Raw genomic sequence first — 13,640 nt, 5'->3', positions numbered from 1 at the left:
CTCCCAAGGCAAAGGCAACAAAAGCAAAAATAAGCAAGTGGGACTACATCAAACTAAAAAGCTGACACACAGCAAGAAAACCAAAAACAAAATGAAAAGGCAACCTATGGAATGGGAGAAAGTATTTGTAAATCATATATCTGATAAGGGCTTAATATCCAATTCAACTCAATAGCAAAAAAAAAAAAAAAAAAGGAAAAGAAAAAGAGAAAGAAAAATCTGATTAAATAATGGTCAGAGGACCTTACCTTTACAGACATTTTCCAAAGAAGACATACAGATGGGCAGGCAGCAAGACATCATGAAAAGACAACATCACTAATCATTAGGGAAATGCAAATCAAAACTACAATGAGATATCATCTCACACCTGTCAGAATGGCTATCATCAAAAAGATGAGAAATAACAAGTGTTGGTGAGAATGTGGAGAAAAGGAAAACTCATGCACTGTTGGTGGGAATGTAAATTGATATAGCCACTATGAAAAACAGTATGGAGTTTCCTAAAAAAAAAAAAAAAATGAAAATGAAAATGAAACTACCACATGATCCAACAATTCCATTTCTGGGTATTTAATCAAAGAAAATGAAAGCAGTGATTCAAAAAAGATATATGCACCTCCATGTTCACTACAGCATTGTTTACAATAGCCAAGATACATAAACAATGTAAGTGTCAACTGATGGATGAATGGATAAAGATGGAGTATACAAATACAATGGAATATTATTCAGCCATAAAAAAAGAATGAAATCTTGCCATTTGTGACAACATAGATGGACCTGAAGAACATTATGCTAAGTGAAATAAGTCAGAGAAAAACAAATGCTGTATGATCTCATTTATAGGTGGAATCTAAACAAACAAACCAAGCTTACAGATAAAGAGAACAGATGGGTGATTGCCAGAGGTGAGGACTAGGGGGTGGGCAAAATGAGTAAAGGGGGTCAAAGGATACAACCTACAGTTATAAAATAAGTAAGTCATGGGGATGTAATTATAGCATGGTGACTGACTATAGTTAATATTTTATTGCATATTTGGAAGCTGGTAAGAAAGTAGACTTAAAGGTCCTCATCACAAGAAAAACAATTATAACCATGTATGGGGATGGATGCTAGCTAGATTTACTGTGGTGACCATTTTACAAGATATACAGATATCAAATCATGTATATTGTACATCTGAAACTAATATAACATGATATGTCAATTGTGCCTCAATAAAGAGAAATACATTTTATTTTTAAAAAGGATGCAGAAAAGTCAGAGAAGGCAAAGTGAGAAGCAGAGAGAAAAAAGGAGATATCATGATGGAAAAGAGGCAGAGAGGGAGACAGATTTGGGTTGTGCCACTGAGGGCTGTGACGATGGAGGAAGGAGTCAGGGAATACAGGCATCCTCTCAAAGCTGGAAAAGGGAAAGAAATGGACTTTCCCCTGGAGCCTCCAGAAAGAAGGAAGCCCTGACAATATCTTTTTTTTCTTTTTTTAGCTCATTTCTGATTTGTGACCTCTCAAACCATAAGATCATACATTTGTGTTGTTTTAAACCACTAAGTTTGTGGTAATGTGTTCTAGTAGTAATAGGAAAGTAATACACATCTTAAGTGGAGAATGGAAACTGCACCCAGAGGGTCAAGACATTTGGCCTGAAGAAAGTGATACACATCCAGAACATGATTAGAAGATATAGCGAGCCCATCATGTTTGAAGCAATGAGGAAAACGGCACCAGTTGTAAATAGTATGCTAAAATATAAACAAAACCAACCAAACAAAAAAACATGCAAAATTTATAGGTGAAACCCATTGTGCTATACATTGTCTACCGTCATCATCATCACCATCATCATCACCACCAAAGGGCCCTGCCTCTGTGTAACTGAGATCATTTATTCATTTACTCACTCATTTAAACATTTACAAAAGCTTCCTGTGTTTACTAAAGGGAACAGCACCAACATTCGCCAAGTTAAACAGGTCATCCATGATTCCTTCCTCTCCCACGCCTCCACCGCCTCCTTGAATCCCTCAGTCAAAACAGTCTGTGACCATATCTTATTGCTTGTACCTCTAAGTTTTCTCTTCAAGATCTATGGCCACCCCTCTAGTTCAAGCCACCATCACCTCTCTCTAGCTTTACTGAAACAGCTTCCAATCAGTCACCTTTTCTCCAGCCTTGCAAGTCTCCAACCTGCTCTTCACGTACTACAGCCAGACTGATCCTTCACAAACACTCATCTGAGGACACCTTACTACTCCCCTGCTTAAAACCCTTAATGACCCTCCAATGCCTTCAGGATAAAGCCCCAACTCCCCAACAAAGCTAACAAAGCTTTATAGGTTCCCGCTAGCCTCTTCTCTTGACCCTCACACTCCAGCTATACTGAACTTCTTTCAGACCCTTTGAGCATGCTCTCTCATCTCTGGGACTTTGACATGATGATCTATCTACATGCAACAATCTTTCTCCTCCTTTCCTCAAGACTCCCTCCTACCTATTTTCAGATTCAATTCCTCTAAGAAAAAAAAAAACACAAAAAAAACCTCATGAACTCCCTCCCCACTTTAGGGTACACAGCAATCAATACATGCTTCTATTTTACTCTATACTTTATAAAATAAGAATCTTGGGGGGGGGGGTAACATTCTCCATTTCTTCTACTACAATATAGAAATTAGTGCTAAAATTAGTACCAGACTTACTCCTAAATACAATAAATGTTGCATTTATCGCTAAAGGGAACATGAAACAATAATGAAGTAAATCTGTGGTACGTGCATTTAAGGAAAAAGCAGCTTCCAAAACAGATGAAGACTCAAGAGGAAGAAATAAGATTCTTAGAGCTTCATAAACAATCACGTTATTTGCAAAATTATAAAGACTGTCCATTTGTTGGGAGTCTTTGCTTTTCTATTTGAAATTTTTCTCTTGCAATGTTTCATAGAGATTCCACCTGAATAACTTAATTTTATGTTTGATAGAACTATTCATTTATCATAAAAATTTTTAAACAACTTACAATCAGTTAGCCTTTATATATGATAAACTAAAAGACTCTATGGAAAACATACACATACACAAACACTAATATAAAGAAACGTAAAAAAAACATAAAGCATCTATTAACAAGAAGGTGCTCAAATAAGTCGCAGTACATTATTCAGCCACTTGGAAAAGGAAAAGCTATAGCTACTGCTATGAAACAATGTCTATTATACATTATGTGACCAAAAGCAATCTGCAGAGCAGTATGTATGTTATTAGGATCACAATGTTTTCCAAATTGGGGGAGGGGAGGTGTGAAAAAGAAAAACTCCTGCACAAACAAGTTTTTCAACAGCCAATTTTATTTTTAGAATAAAAAATAGTAACAAGCCATCCATCAATAAAAAATAAGTCATTATGTTTAAAACTCTATGTAAAAGGAGTTCTTCACCATAGCTAATATTATACTATTACAGAAAAATGTATGGTGTGTGATAGTAGGCAGAAGTCTCTATTAGTCAGCACTTCAGCAATATCTATCACATGACTGATGGTCTTTGTACTATAAATTCCTAAAAGCTTTCAACATCAAAGATGAAATTAACATTTAGTGCATTCGCTACATTTTATTACATTCTAGTTCTTTGGAAATTAGTGATTTATAAAATACATGGTAACTCTGTTAAAATAAACTACTCTCGGGGCGCCTGGGTGGCGCAGTCGGTTAAGCGTCCGACTTCACCCAGGTCACTATCTCGCGGTCCGTGAGTTCGAGCCCCGCGTCGGGCTCTGGGCTGATGGCTCAGAGCCTGGAGCCTGTTTCAGATTCTGTGTCTCCCTCTCTCTCTGCCCCTCCCCCGTTCATGCTCTGTCTCTCTCTGTCCCAAAAATAAATAAATGTTGAAAAAAAATTAAAAAAAAAAAAACTACTCTGTAGCAAAGTAATAGCATGAGAAAACTTTTTAGAATGAGAAACACTGAAGAAATACAATTGTAATTACTGCCTTATCTTGTAAGCATGGCTTCTGAGGCATTTCTCTGTGGCAGTTAAATTTCAATTAAAAATGGGGAAACTGGCAGTGGGACAAACTTACTGACAGACTCAAGCTTCCTACTCTCTCAAATTCCATGTATATCACATGGTTCATTAGGTATGTAAAGGTGTATCTGATATCAAAGTATAGAAAGCAATAGGTAACAAGAAAGCAAAACACATGCACACATTCACGCAGACATACACAGACATGTTACTGTAAGAAAGTAAAATCTAACAATACATATTAACCTTAATCCCTTACTTTCCTCATCAACAGTAGGCTTGGAAATATTATTGAAATAACTGAACTTTCTTCTCTTATCTCCAAACTTGAGATTTACAGGGGGGAAAAAAAACAATAGAGGAGTGCTGCATAGTAAAAATATAGTGAATACACAAAAGCTAAATGGAAAAATACAAATTGGGAAACATTATTTCTAAATTGGCAAATTCTCCAAACACCACTGGACTCATTTAGTGTTTTAGTAATACCACATTTGTTACTGACTTTATTCTCTTATCACACACTTTGATCTACCATCACAAATTATTTCATTATTTTTTTTTAATTAAAGAAGTGTTCAAAATAAACCTATGCCCATGGCAGAAATGAACCTGGGCCACACAAACAACTCTGTGCAGAGAAGTTATATAGTGCTGGGAATATAAATGAAGGGCGGTGTGACACAAAGAAAACCGTGGACTGAATTCCAGGAGGACTTAGTAGGTTATTTGCTTTCTCTGAGCTTCAGTTTCCTCATCTATTACAGGGAGGATTACTTACAGGTTTAACAATAATGTAAGTTAAGCACCTAAAACACATACCTGCACATCCTAGGTAATAATGAGTCTGATAAATAGTAACAGTATTTAGTATGTGCCAGATACTATTTTTAATGCTTTACAGGCATTAAATTAATCAATGAATGAGAACTCATCGCTGCCTCTGGCACTGCCTTTACCTTCTGCTCTCTCAGCCCTTTGGGTGTAGCTTGAAACTTTCAATACAAATTAAACAGCACAGAAATAATAATAGCTGTGTGCCCGGCACTGTACTAAACCATTTACATGGATTCTTTCATTTAATCCTCATAACAACCTTTCCATCAATAAGGTAGGGAACTAATATTAACCTTCTTTCACAGATTAGGAAATTTAGCCTTAGAAAGATTAAACAACTTGCCTAAGGTCACACACATGGTAAAACCTGATTTCAGAGCCTGAATGTTTAGCAACTCTGCTATGCTGAAAAGAAATATTACTTTTTTTTTTAATTTTTTTTCAATGTTTTTATTTATTTTGGGGACAGAGAGAGACAGAGGATGAACGGGGGAGGGGCAGAGAGAGAGGGAGACACAGAATCGGAAACAGGCTCCAGGCTCTGAGCCATCAGCCCAGAGCCCGACGCGGGGCTCGAACTCACGGACCGCGAGATCGTGACCTGGCTGAAGTCGGACGCTTAACCGACTGCGCCACCCAGGCGCCCCAAGAAATATTACTTTTAATTCAGTAATGTCAAAATAGCAGAGGCATCTACTATCCAAAGTCGGTTGGCTTTTAACGAGCTTTTGAAACAGATGAGTCAGACAACTTGTATCAGAATCTACGCGAGAAAATTCTCATCGGTTTCCACTTTTTCATTCAAATCCATTCCAATCTCCTCCCAAAGAAAATCTGAGGTGGTGAGAATTCCAATTCTTAACAATTTAAGCGCCAAGAGAGGTGATCAAACAGCAGTTCACTAACTGCTTATCTTCTGAGAAAGTAGTTGTTAGCGCGCTTCATCCGAGCAAAACAAAACCCAAAGCGTGACTGGGACTGGGCCTGCAAAAAAAACACCCCCATCTCTTCACTTAGAGACTGTATCAGCAACTCCACCGTGCGTCCCGTAAAGCACTCTTAAATCCATAAAATTCAATCCCTGGGTTTGAAAAGATTAGTTAGGAACCAGCAGTGACTCCATGAGGAAGCAAGCTCTCCAAGTTCTCCCTGGATTTCCAGAGCAATCTACAAGTCTTCCCTTTCTTCTGCAATCCTCCCCCAAGGCAGCCCTCCAAGCTGAGGGGTGCAGGTGGGAAAGCAGAGCCCTGCCCGGACCAGAGAGAACAAGTAGGGAAGAAGCTGTCAACTCTGCCGGCAGGCAAAAAGGAAGGTCTGTGTCATTCTCTCCCCAAGGTCAGTAACTTCATTCATTCTTCCAAAGGGTGGTGTTGAGGAATCAAGTGACCCTTATCTGTGCTACGCGCTTGGGGATAAGGGTGCCCCCGGAGACCCTCAACTAAACTGCAGGCTCCGATCCCTCTCTAGATTCCAAAGCAGAGCGGTAAAGGCGGATACCTCTTTCCCCACCTACTGTGTCTGCACCTGCCGTCCCCCCCGCCCCTGCACACCTGTTGCCCCTCACGCCACACACCAAGGGTGGGCAGGAGAGGGCCGGGGAGGGCAGGCAAAACTTCACCTTGACAGCCCCAGGGACCAATCAGACGACGCGAACTCTGCGGCGGGCCAATCGCAGAACGTCTTGGATCCCGCAGCCCCAAACAAACCACCGCTTGGACTCCGCTGAGCGCGAGAAGGGGGGTGGGGGGGGGGGTCCCTCGCCCGGCACCTGAGGGGCAGCAGCCCCTAGAAGGCGAGGGAAGGCTCGCGAGTTAAAAAGAAGGCAAACGGGGAAGTACTCACTCGCCCCGGCGCGGGATGGTCACTTCTTCCTGCGGGGTGACATCTCAATTCAATCTGTGCGGAGCCGGCACGCCCCTGACCAACCGCCGCCGCCTCCGCCTAAGCCTCCGGGGCTCGCAGCGGTTCGCCGCCTGTTTCGAAAGGACCAATCAGAAGGCGGAGGGAGGGCGTGGCTGGAGGCCCCGCCCCGACCGCCGGGAGCACGCGACCGGCGCGCGCGTCTCAGTCAGCCCAGGGTGTCCCGCCTTCCTCCTCTTGGCGTCTCCCAACTCTGGTGGCCAAACCCCGCTTTTCAACCGAAAGGCAAAGTGGCTCGGTCACGGAGCGAGTCCGCGCATCTGGCCCCTACGCGACCTCAGCAGCCCCGATATTTGTGCCGATAGGCATAAGAGGTGAGGCAGCATCGCCTCCAAACATCCTGAAGAGTTGCAAGGTAGAGTTCAAGGGCGTTGCCCTGAGTTTTATTCACATCTGTGAAGAGCCCTTACCAACCCTAAGCCACTGGAGATCTGGCTGTACTGAGGGCGCCACGGTTTCCGGAGACAAACTGTCACCCAGCAGGAATGGGAGTCGCTTCCTGACAGAGGTCCCTCTTCCTGTGAGGGGTTGGTGGTGAAAGATGGAGAGGATCCTGTAACTCCCAGTCACAACTGGAAGCAAAAAGAGGATGTTGGCTCCCTCAGGAAACATACCAGGCAACGGAGTAAAAAAAAAAAAAAAAAAAAAAAAAAAAAAAAAATTTAACCTTATCACAATGAGGGACGCTTATTAGCTGCTGTGAGGGTTTAAATAAAGCAGAGACTGGAGTTCGATGTAGCAATAAATAGGTCTCTAACTGTAACTGGCTTGCTAATAGTGAAGAAGAAAAATCAATGGCCAAAAGCCTGGAGGCCCAGATCCTTCCCCTCTTGTTGGATTTTGTCAGGTCACGGCACTTCCCCGGGCCTCAGTTTCCCATCTGTAACGTGAGGGCGTTCCCCTGGAGTGAGGTTCTCTCTCTAGCGTTTATGCCTCCATTCGCTCATCAAGAGCAATGAGGAGGTTCTGCTGCTCCTTGGTGAGGAGACTAAAATGAAGACAGTCCCCGCCTCCAAAGTGCTCAGCGGCCTGGTACAGGCTCAGTGAAGGTGTGCCAGAGAGGAAACCCCCAACAGTCACGGAGGGTGACCATCAGAGGTTCAAAAGGAGCTGAGTTTTGAAGGACGAATAGGAATCTGCCAAGAGCGAGGATAATTGGGGATAAGGAGTGCTCATCACGTTTCCAGAGATGTGACAGCACCTGGAATGTTCTGGGAATTGTAGTTTTGAATGACTAAAGCTTGGGGACTGGGAGATGGGTCAAGCTGGAGGCGTAGGCACGATGAAAGGCCTGGTAGGTGCTCAGGAATTTAGAATTTTTCTTGCAAGCCGTTTGGGATTAGCTATTAAAGGGGTATGAGGTTTCAGAAAAAAACAAAAAACAGTTTCCAAGGATTTTTGAAGAATAGAATAAGACTGGCGACAATTCCCCCCCCCCCAAAAAAAAGTTAGCCATCGCCTAAACTAATTCAAAAGTGATACAGCTGGAGAGGAAGAGGTCTCTGGAGATACCTAAGAGGCTGACTTATCTGGACTTGGTTACCATGTGACAGCGGTGCCAATCTAAGGAATGTGGGGAAAGAAAACTGCATTTTGGTTTCAGTTTGAAGTGTGAGAGGAACATGCAGGGTGGTTAGGTCTGAAGCGGTTTAAACTGGCTGATGCAGGAGACACAGATTTGAGAAGTTAATTCGATAAATATTATCAACTACTTGCTCTGCACCAGACTCTCTCCTAGCACAAAGGGTCCTGTTCTCACAGAGCTTACGTTCTGGCGTGGGTGGGTCAGATGGCCATTCAAACCTTGACAGTCTAAGTGGTAATTGAACTTGATGCCCTGGAGTGGTTGCTCCTTTTTAACTAAAGTTAATCCCAGAACCCTTTGCTCCCCCTGACTGCAGCAGATCAATTTGCACAGGCCCTGCTGTTCAAATAAACACATGTTTTATAATGTTTCTGTTTAAAACTAAAGGACAGTTTGTCACGTGACATCATTTAGCCAAATTTTGAAGTGGAGTTGTAGCTTTAAGTTGGATTTGTTGGGGCCTAATATAAAAATCTGGCCACTTCTCTATAGAACTTTTAAGAGTTGACAAGTCGTTCGGTTTTTTTTCTTACATGCATACTATGTGCCTAAACATTTGAATACCACTTAATAAAAGTTGAAAGTATGTTGTACTCCTATATGTACTCTCTCTCCCTCATACACACACACACACACACACACACACCACTTAATATTTCTGAAGCACATACTGAAACTGGCAGCAGGATATTTCATGCTTGCTTTCTTTTTATTTTCATTATCTTTGTCTTGGTAACTTCTGTGCCTTATAAAGATATAAGACAGTGTGGAAGAAAGTGACTCTGCAATCAAAAAGTCTATGCCCCTGCATAGACTGAGCACCTGGGTGGCTCAGTCAGTTAAGTGTCCAACTGTCCAACTCTTGATTTCAGCTCAGGTCTTGATGTCACAGTTTGTGAGATTGGGCTCTGTGCTGACAGAGCAGAGCCTGCCTGGGATTTTTCTCTCTCCCTGTCTTTCTGCCCCTCCCCTATGTGCTCTCTCTCTCAAAATAAATAAATAAACATTTTTTTAAAAGTCCATTAAATCACTTTAAGCCCATATCCTTCGCTGAATAAATGTATAGATTGGGTGAGGAGTTCTCTTCTAAATTCTTTGATTCTTGGTGCTTTTCCCTTCTGTTCCCTTCCCTTCTTGTGCTTTTCCCTGCTTTTTACTTTCTGTACAAAAAGTAAGAAAGTTCTCCTGTTGCTTTCTAAACCTCACTTTTACATTAACTCCCAGTTAGTAACCCACACCCTAAGTGCACTCACCATCTTACCTATCTTGATTTTAACACTGCAATTACTAATTGAGGGTTCCACTTAATGAGGTACAATCTACTTTCATGTGTAGATTTTCTAATTAGTGGTTAGGTTAATAGCCATATTTTAGAGGTCCTTATTTTACTTGAAATTGCCATGGTTAGAACATGTACAGCAAGTCTCACCAGTCTGTGTCCATCAGATGACAAAGTCTATTATAAGTTATGACTTTGCCAGAATTATGAAGATGTACCTACTTTAAGAAAGTACCATGCTTGGAAATCTAAGTTTTAAAAAAAGTTGTTACATTAGGAATAATCATTTATCTGACTAATCAAACATCTCTACAGAATACAGAAGAACCTTCAAAATCATATGCACCTTGGATGTTGAGATATGATTTGGCTTTTTCACAGCCCTGAAAGAATGCTCTACTGCTTAAAATATACCATAGTTGCAAAAATAAGTTTAAAATGGATTAAGAACTTAGTGTGAGACCTGAAACCACAAGAGCCCTAGAAGAGAACACAGGCAGTAATTTTTCTGACATCAGCTATAGCAACACTTTTTTAGATATGTCTCCTGAGGCAAGGGAAATCGCAAAATAAATTGGGACTACATCAGCAGAGCAAAGGAAACAATAAAACTGAAAGGCAACCTATGAAATGGGAGAAGATATTTGCAAATGACATATCTGATAAAGGGTTAGTATCTAAAATATATAAAGAACTCCCGCCGCCTGGTGGCTCAGTCAGTTAAGTGTCCTACTCTCGGTTTCAGCTCAGGTCATGATCCTAGAGTCGTGGAATTGAGCCCAGAGTTAGACTCTGCACTAAGCGTGGTGCCTGCTTAAGATTCTCTCTCTCTCTCTCTTTCTCTCTCTCTCTCCCTCTCCCCCACTTTCACTCTCTCTCTCTCTCTTTGAAATAAAATATATATATTCAAAGAATGTATACAACTCAACACCACAAAAACAAATAATCCAATTTATTTTTTTCAAATAATCCAATTTAAAAGATAGAAGACATGAACAGACATTTCTCCAAAGACGACATACAGATAGCCACAGACACATGAAAAGATGCTCAACATCACTAATCATCAGAGAAATTCAAAATCACGATGAGGTATCACCTCACACCTGTCAGAATGGCTATAGTCAAAAATACAAAGAACAACAAGAAAATACAAGAAATACAAGAAACAAGAAGTGTTGGCAAGGATGTGGAAGAAAAGGAACTCATGCACCATTAGTGGGAATGCAAACTAGTGCAGCCACTGTGGAAAACATTATGGAGGTTCCTCAAAAAATTAAACATAGAACTACCATATGATCCAGTAATTCCACTACTGGGTGTTTACTCAAAGAATACAAAAACACTAATTTGAGAAGATATACACACCCTTATGTTTATTGCAACATTGTTTACAATAGCCAAATTATGGAAGCAGCCCAGGTGTCCACCGATAGACGAATGGATAAAGATGTGATACACACAGAAGCACACACATGCACACTTACATATGTATATGTATATATATATATATGTATGTATATACATATATATGTAAGTATATACAGTGGACTATTATTTATCCATAAAAAAGAATGAAATCTTGCCAGTTGCAACAACATGGGTGGATCTAGAGAGTATAATGTTAAGTGAAATAAGTCAGAGAAGAGACAAATACCATATGATTTCACTCATTTGTGGAATTTAAGAAAAAAATGAACCGAGAAAAATGGAGACAAACCAAAAAACAGACTCTTAACTACGGAGAACAAACTGGCAGTTACCACAGGGAGGTTGGTAGGGGAATGGGTGAAATAGGTGAAGGGGATTAAGTGTTCACTTATCTTGATGAGCCCTGAGTAATATATAGAATTGTTGAATTACTATATTGCATACCTGAAACTAATATAACACTGTATGTTAGGTATACTAGAATTTTTATTTATTTTTCATTTTTTTAATATTTATTTTTGAAGAGAGAGAGAGAGAGAGACCGAGTGTGAGCAGGGGAGGGGCAGAGAGGGAGACACAGAATCTGAAGCAGGCTCCTGACTTTGAGCTGTCAGCACAGAGCCCGACGTGGGGCTTGAACTCACAAACTGCGAGATCATGACCTGAGCCAAAGTCAGGTGCTTAACTGACTGAGGCACCCAGAAGCCCCTGGAATTTTTTAAGAATACCGTAGTTGTTGCTTTTTTTGTTTTGTTTTGTTTTGTTTTGATTGATTAGTTGTTTTGTTCTGCATTTTGTGGCAGCTGCTGTTGCATTTAATGTCTTGATATTTTTGGGTGTCAATCTATGGATTATGTCTCATGTGAAGTACTGGATAAAATTTGGGGGCAATGGAAGTCTTGATTTATTCACAATCAATTAAACTACTCATCCAGCAGATAGTCTATTGAGAACCAACTACATTAAAAACAACATTTAGCTTATCTTAAAGAAATGTATATTATTATAAATATATATAAGTAATTCAATGATATAAAATGTTACAATAACAACAGTTGTGATTAATACTAAAATGTTCTATCTATGTAGTGGGTGGAATAGTGTGCCCCCACGCCCAAATTCATGTCCATCTGGAACCTCAGAATGTGAACTTATTTGTAAATAAGATCTTTACTGATGAACTCCCTCTTCAATTTTGAGAATTTGCTAGTATGGCTCACAGAACTCTGGAAACAGTTTATTTACTATTACTGGTTTCTTATAAAGGGTACAACTCAATAATAGCCAAATGGAAGAGGCACAGGGTTGGGTATGGGGGTGGGGGAGAGAACATGGTGTTTCCATGCTCTCTCCAGCACCCTGTACCCCAGCACCTTGATGTGTGCACCAACCCAAAAAACTCTCCAAACCCATCATTTAGGGATATTTATGGAACATCCATTACACAGGCATGATTGATTAAATCCCTGGCCACTGGTAATTGACCTCTCCCCACTTCAGAGTCTGGGGATGGGGTTGAAAGATCCAGCTCTCTAATCACAAGGTTGGTTCCTCTAGCAAACATCTCCCATTCTGAAGCATCTAGATTCCGCCCCCCCATCACCTTATTAGCATAAACTCAGGTGTGGTTGAAAGGGGCTTGTTATGAATAACAAAAGATGCTCCTTTCACCCTGTTAGGAAATTTCAGTGGTGTTAGAAGCTCTGTGTCAGGAACCAGGGACAAAGCACCAATATGTATTTCTTATTGTATCACAGTTTTCTACATGACAAGCATTATTATTTGCCATTGCAAGGTCTTAACTACATGAATAAATCCACACTTACAGGAGAAACTCCTAGCTCTCTCCCTTCCAGCTCATTTCTCACCACCTTCTGTACAGATGCCTTGTGATCTAGAAACACCAAACCACACTCCTTTCCTAAACTGGATCTCATCTTTCACGCATTCAGAAATTTACTTCTCTATCTTAAGTGTCCTTTCTTTACCAGCCCTCTTCCTTGGTGAGCCTGCAACTTCCCACTTCCTTTTCATTCAGGAACTAAATCCCTTGAGATGGTAGGGGCTGGTATCTTCATTTCACAATGGGGAAACCGAGGCTCAAGAAGGGTTGTACACTCTAGATCTCTCCCCAGATTACTTGTGCTTTTTAACATCTGCACAACTCCCCACCCTTTGCTTTTGTTCCTGCCACCCCTTCCACTTTTAATCCTCCTCCCTCTCACCCTGATCCATGGAAGTCCTGGCTATCTTTCCAAGCCCAAGGGAAATCCCACCTCCATAAGACTTGCCCAGTGAGCCCATAAAACTTGCCTCTGCACTTCTTTATAAATCCCTCCTGGAAGTTACTTTGTCCCTATAGGGATCTTTACTTAATGGGGATTCAAGTCTCCTTGCAGCAAGTGGAATTCAATTAGTACTAGCCCCAACTCATTCCTCTTTCCTCTATGCTTAGGACTTCAGGGTTGCTCTAATATTTGAACACAAAAAACCTTTCGCATGCTAAGCAAAGCTTCATTTTGACTGACTTCAGGAGAAAGGGAGATATAAACCCATTAC

At 40.9% G+C, this 13,640-nt stretch overlaps 1 protein-coding gene across 1 annotated transcript in view; it reads right to left on the bottom strand.

Moving 5' to 3' along the window:
• The window catches only part of GAS2L3 (growth arrest specific 2 like 3), a 40,572-nt gene extending 33,753 nt beyond the window's left edge, over positions 1–6,819 (bottom strand). Inside the window, exon 1 of the mRNA XM_043562305.1 lies at positions 6,709–6,819. The gene's annotated coding sequence lies outside the window, so the exon portion shown is untranslated. The remainder of the gene's footprint in view (positions 1–6,708) is intronic.
• Positions 6,820–13,640: the final 6,821 nt, after the last annotated feature.

Source organism: Prionailurus bengalensis, chromosome B4 (assembly GCF_016509475.1).
Source record: "Prionailurus bengalensis isolate Pbe53 chromosome B4, Fcat_Pben_1.1_paternal_pri, whole genome shotgun sequence".
Taxonomy (NCBI): Eukaryota; Metazoa; Chordata; class Mammalia; order Carnivora; family Felidae; genus Prionailurus; species Prionailurus bengalensis.
The sequence above is the reverse complement of the archived record's forward strand: the minus strand, read 5'-3'. Positions and strand labels throughout refer to the sequence as shown.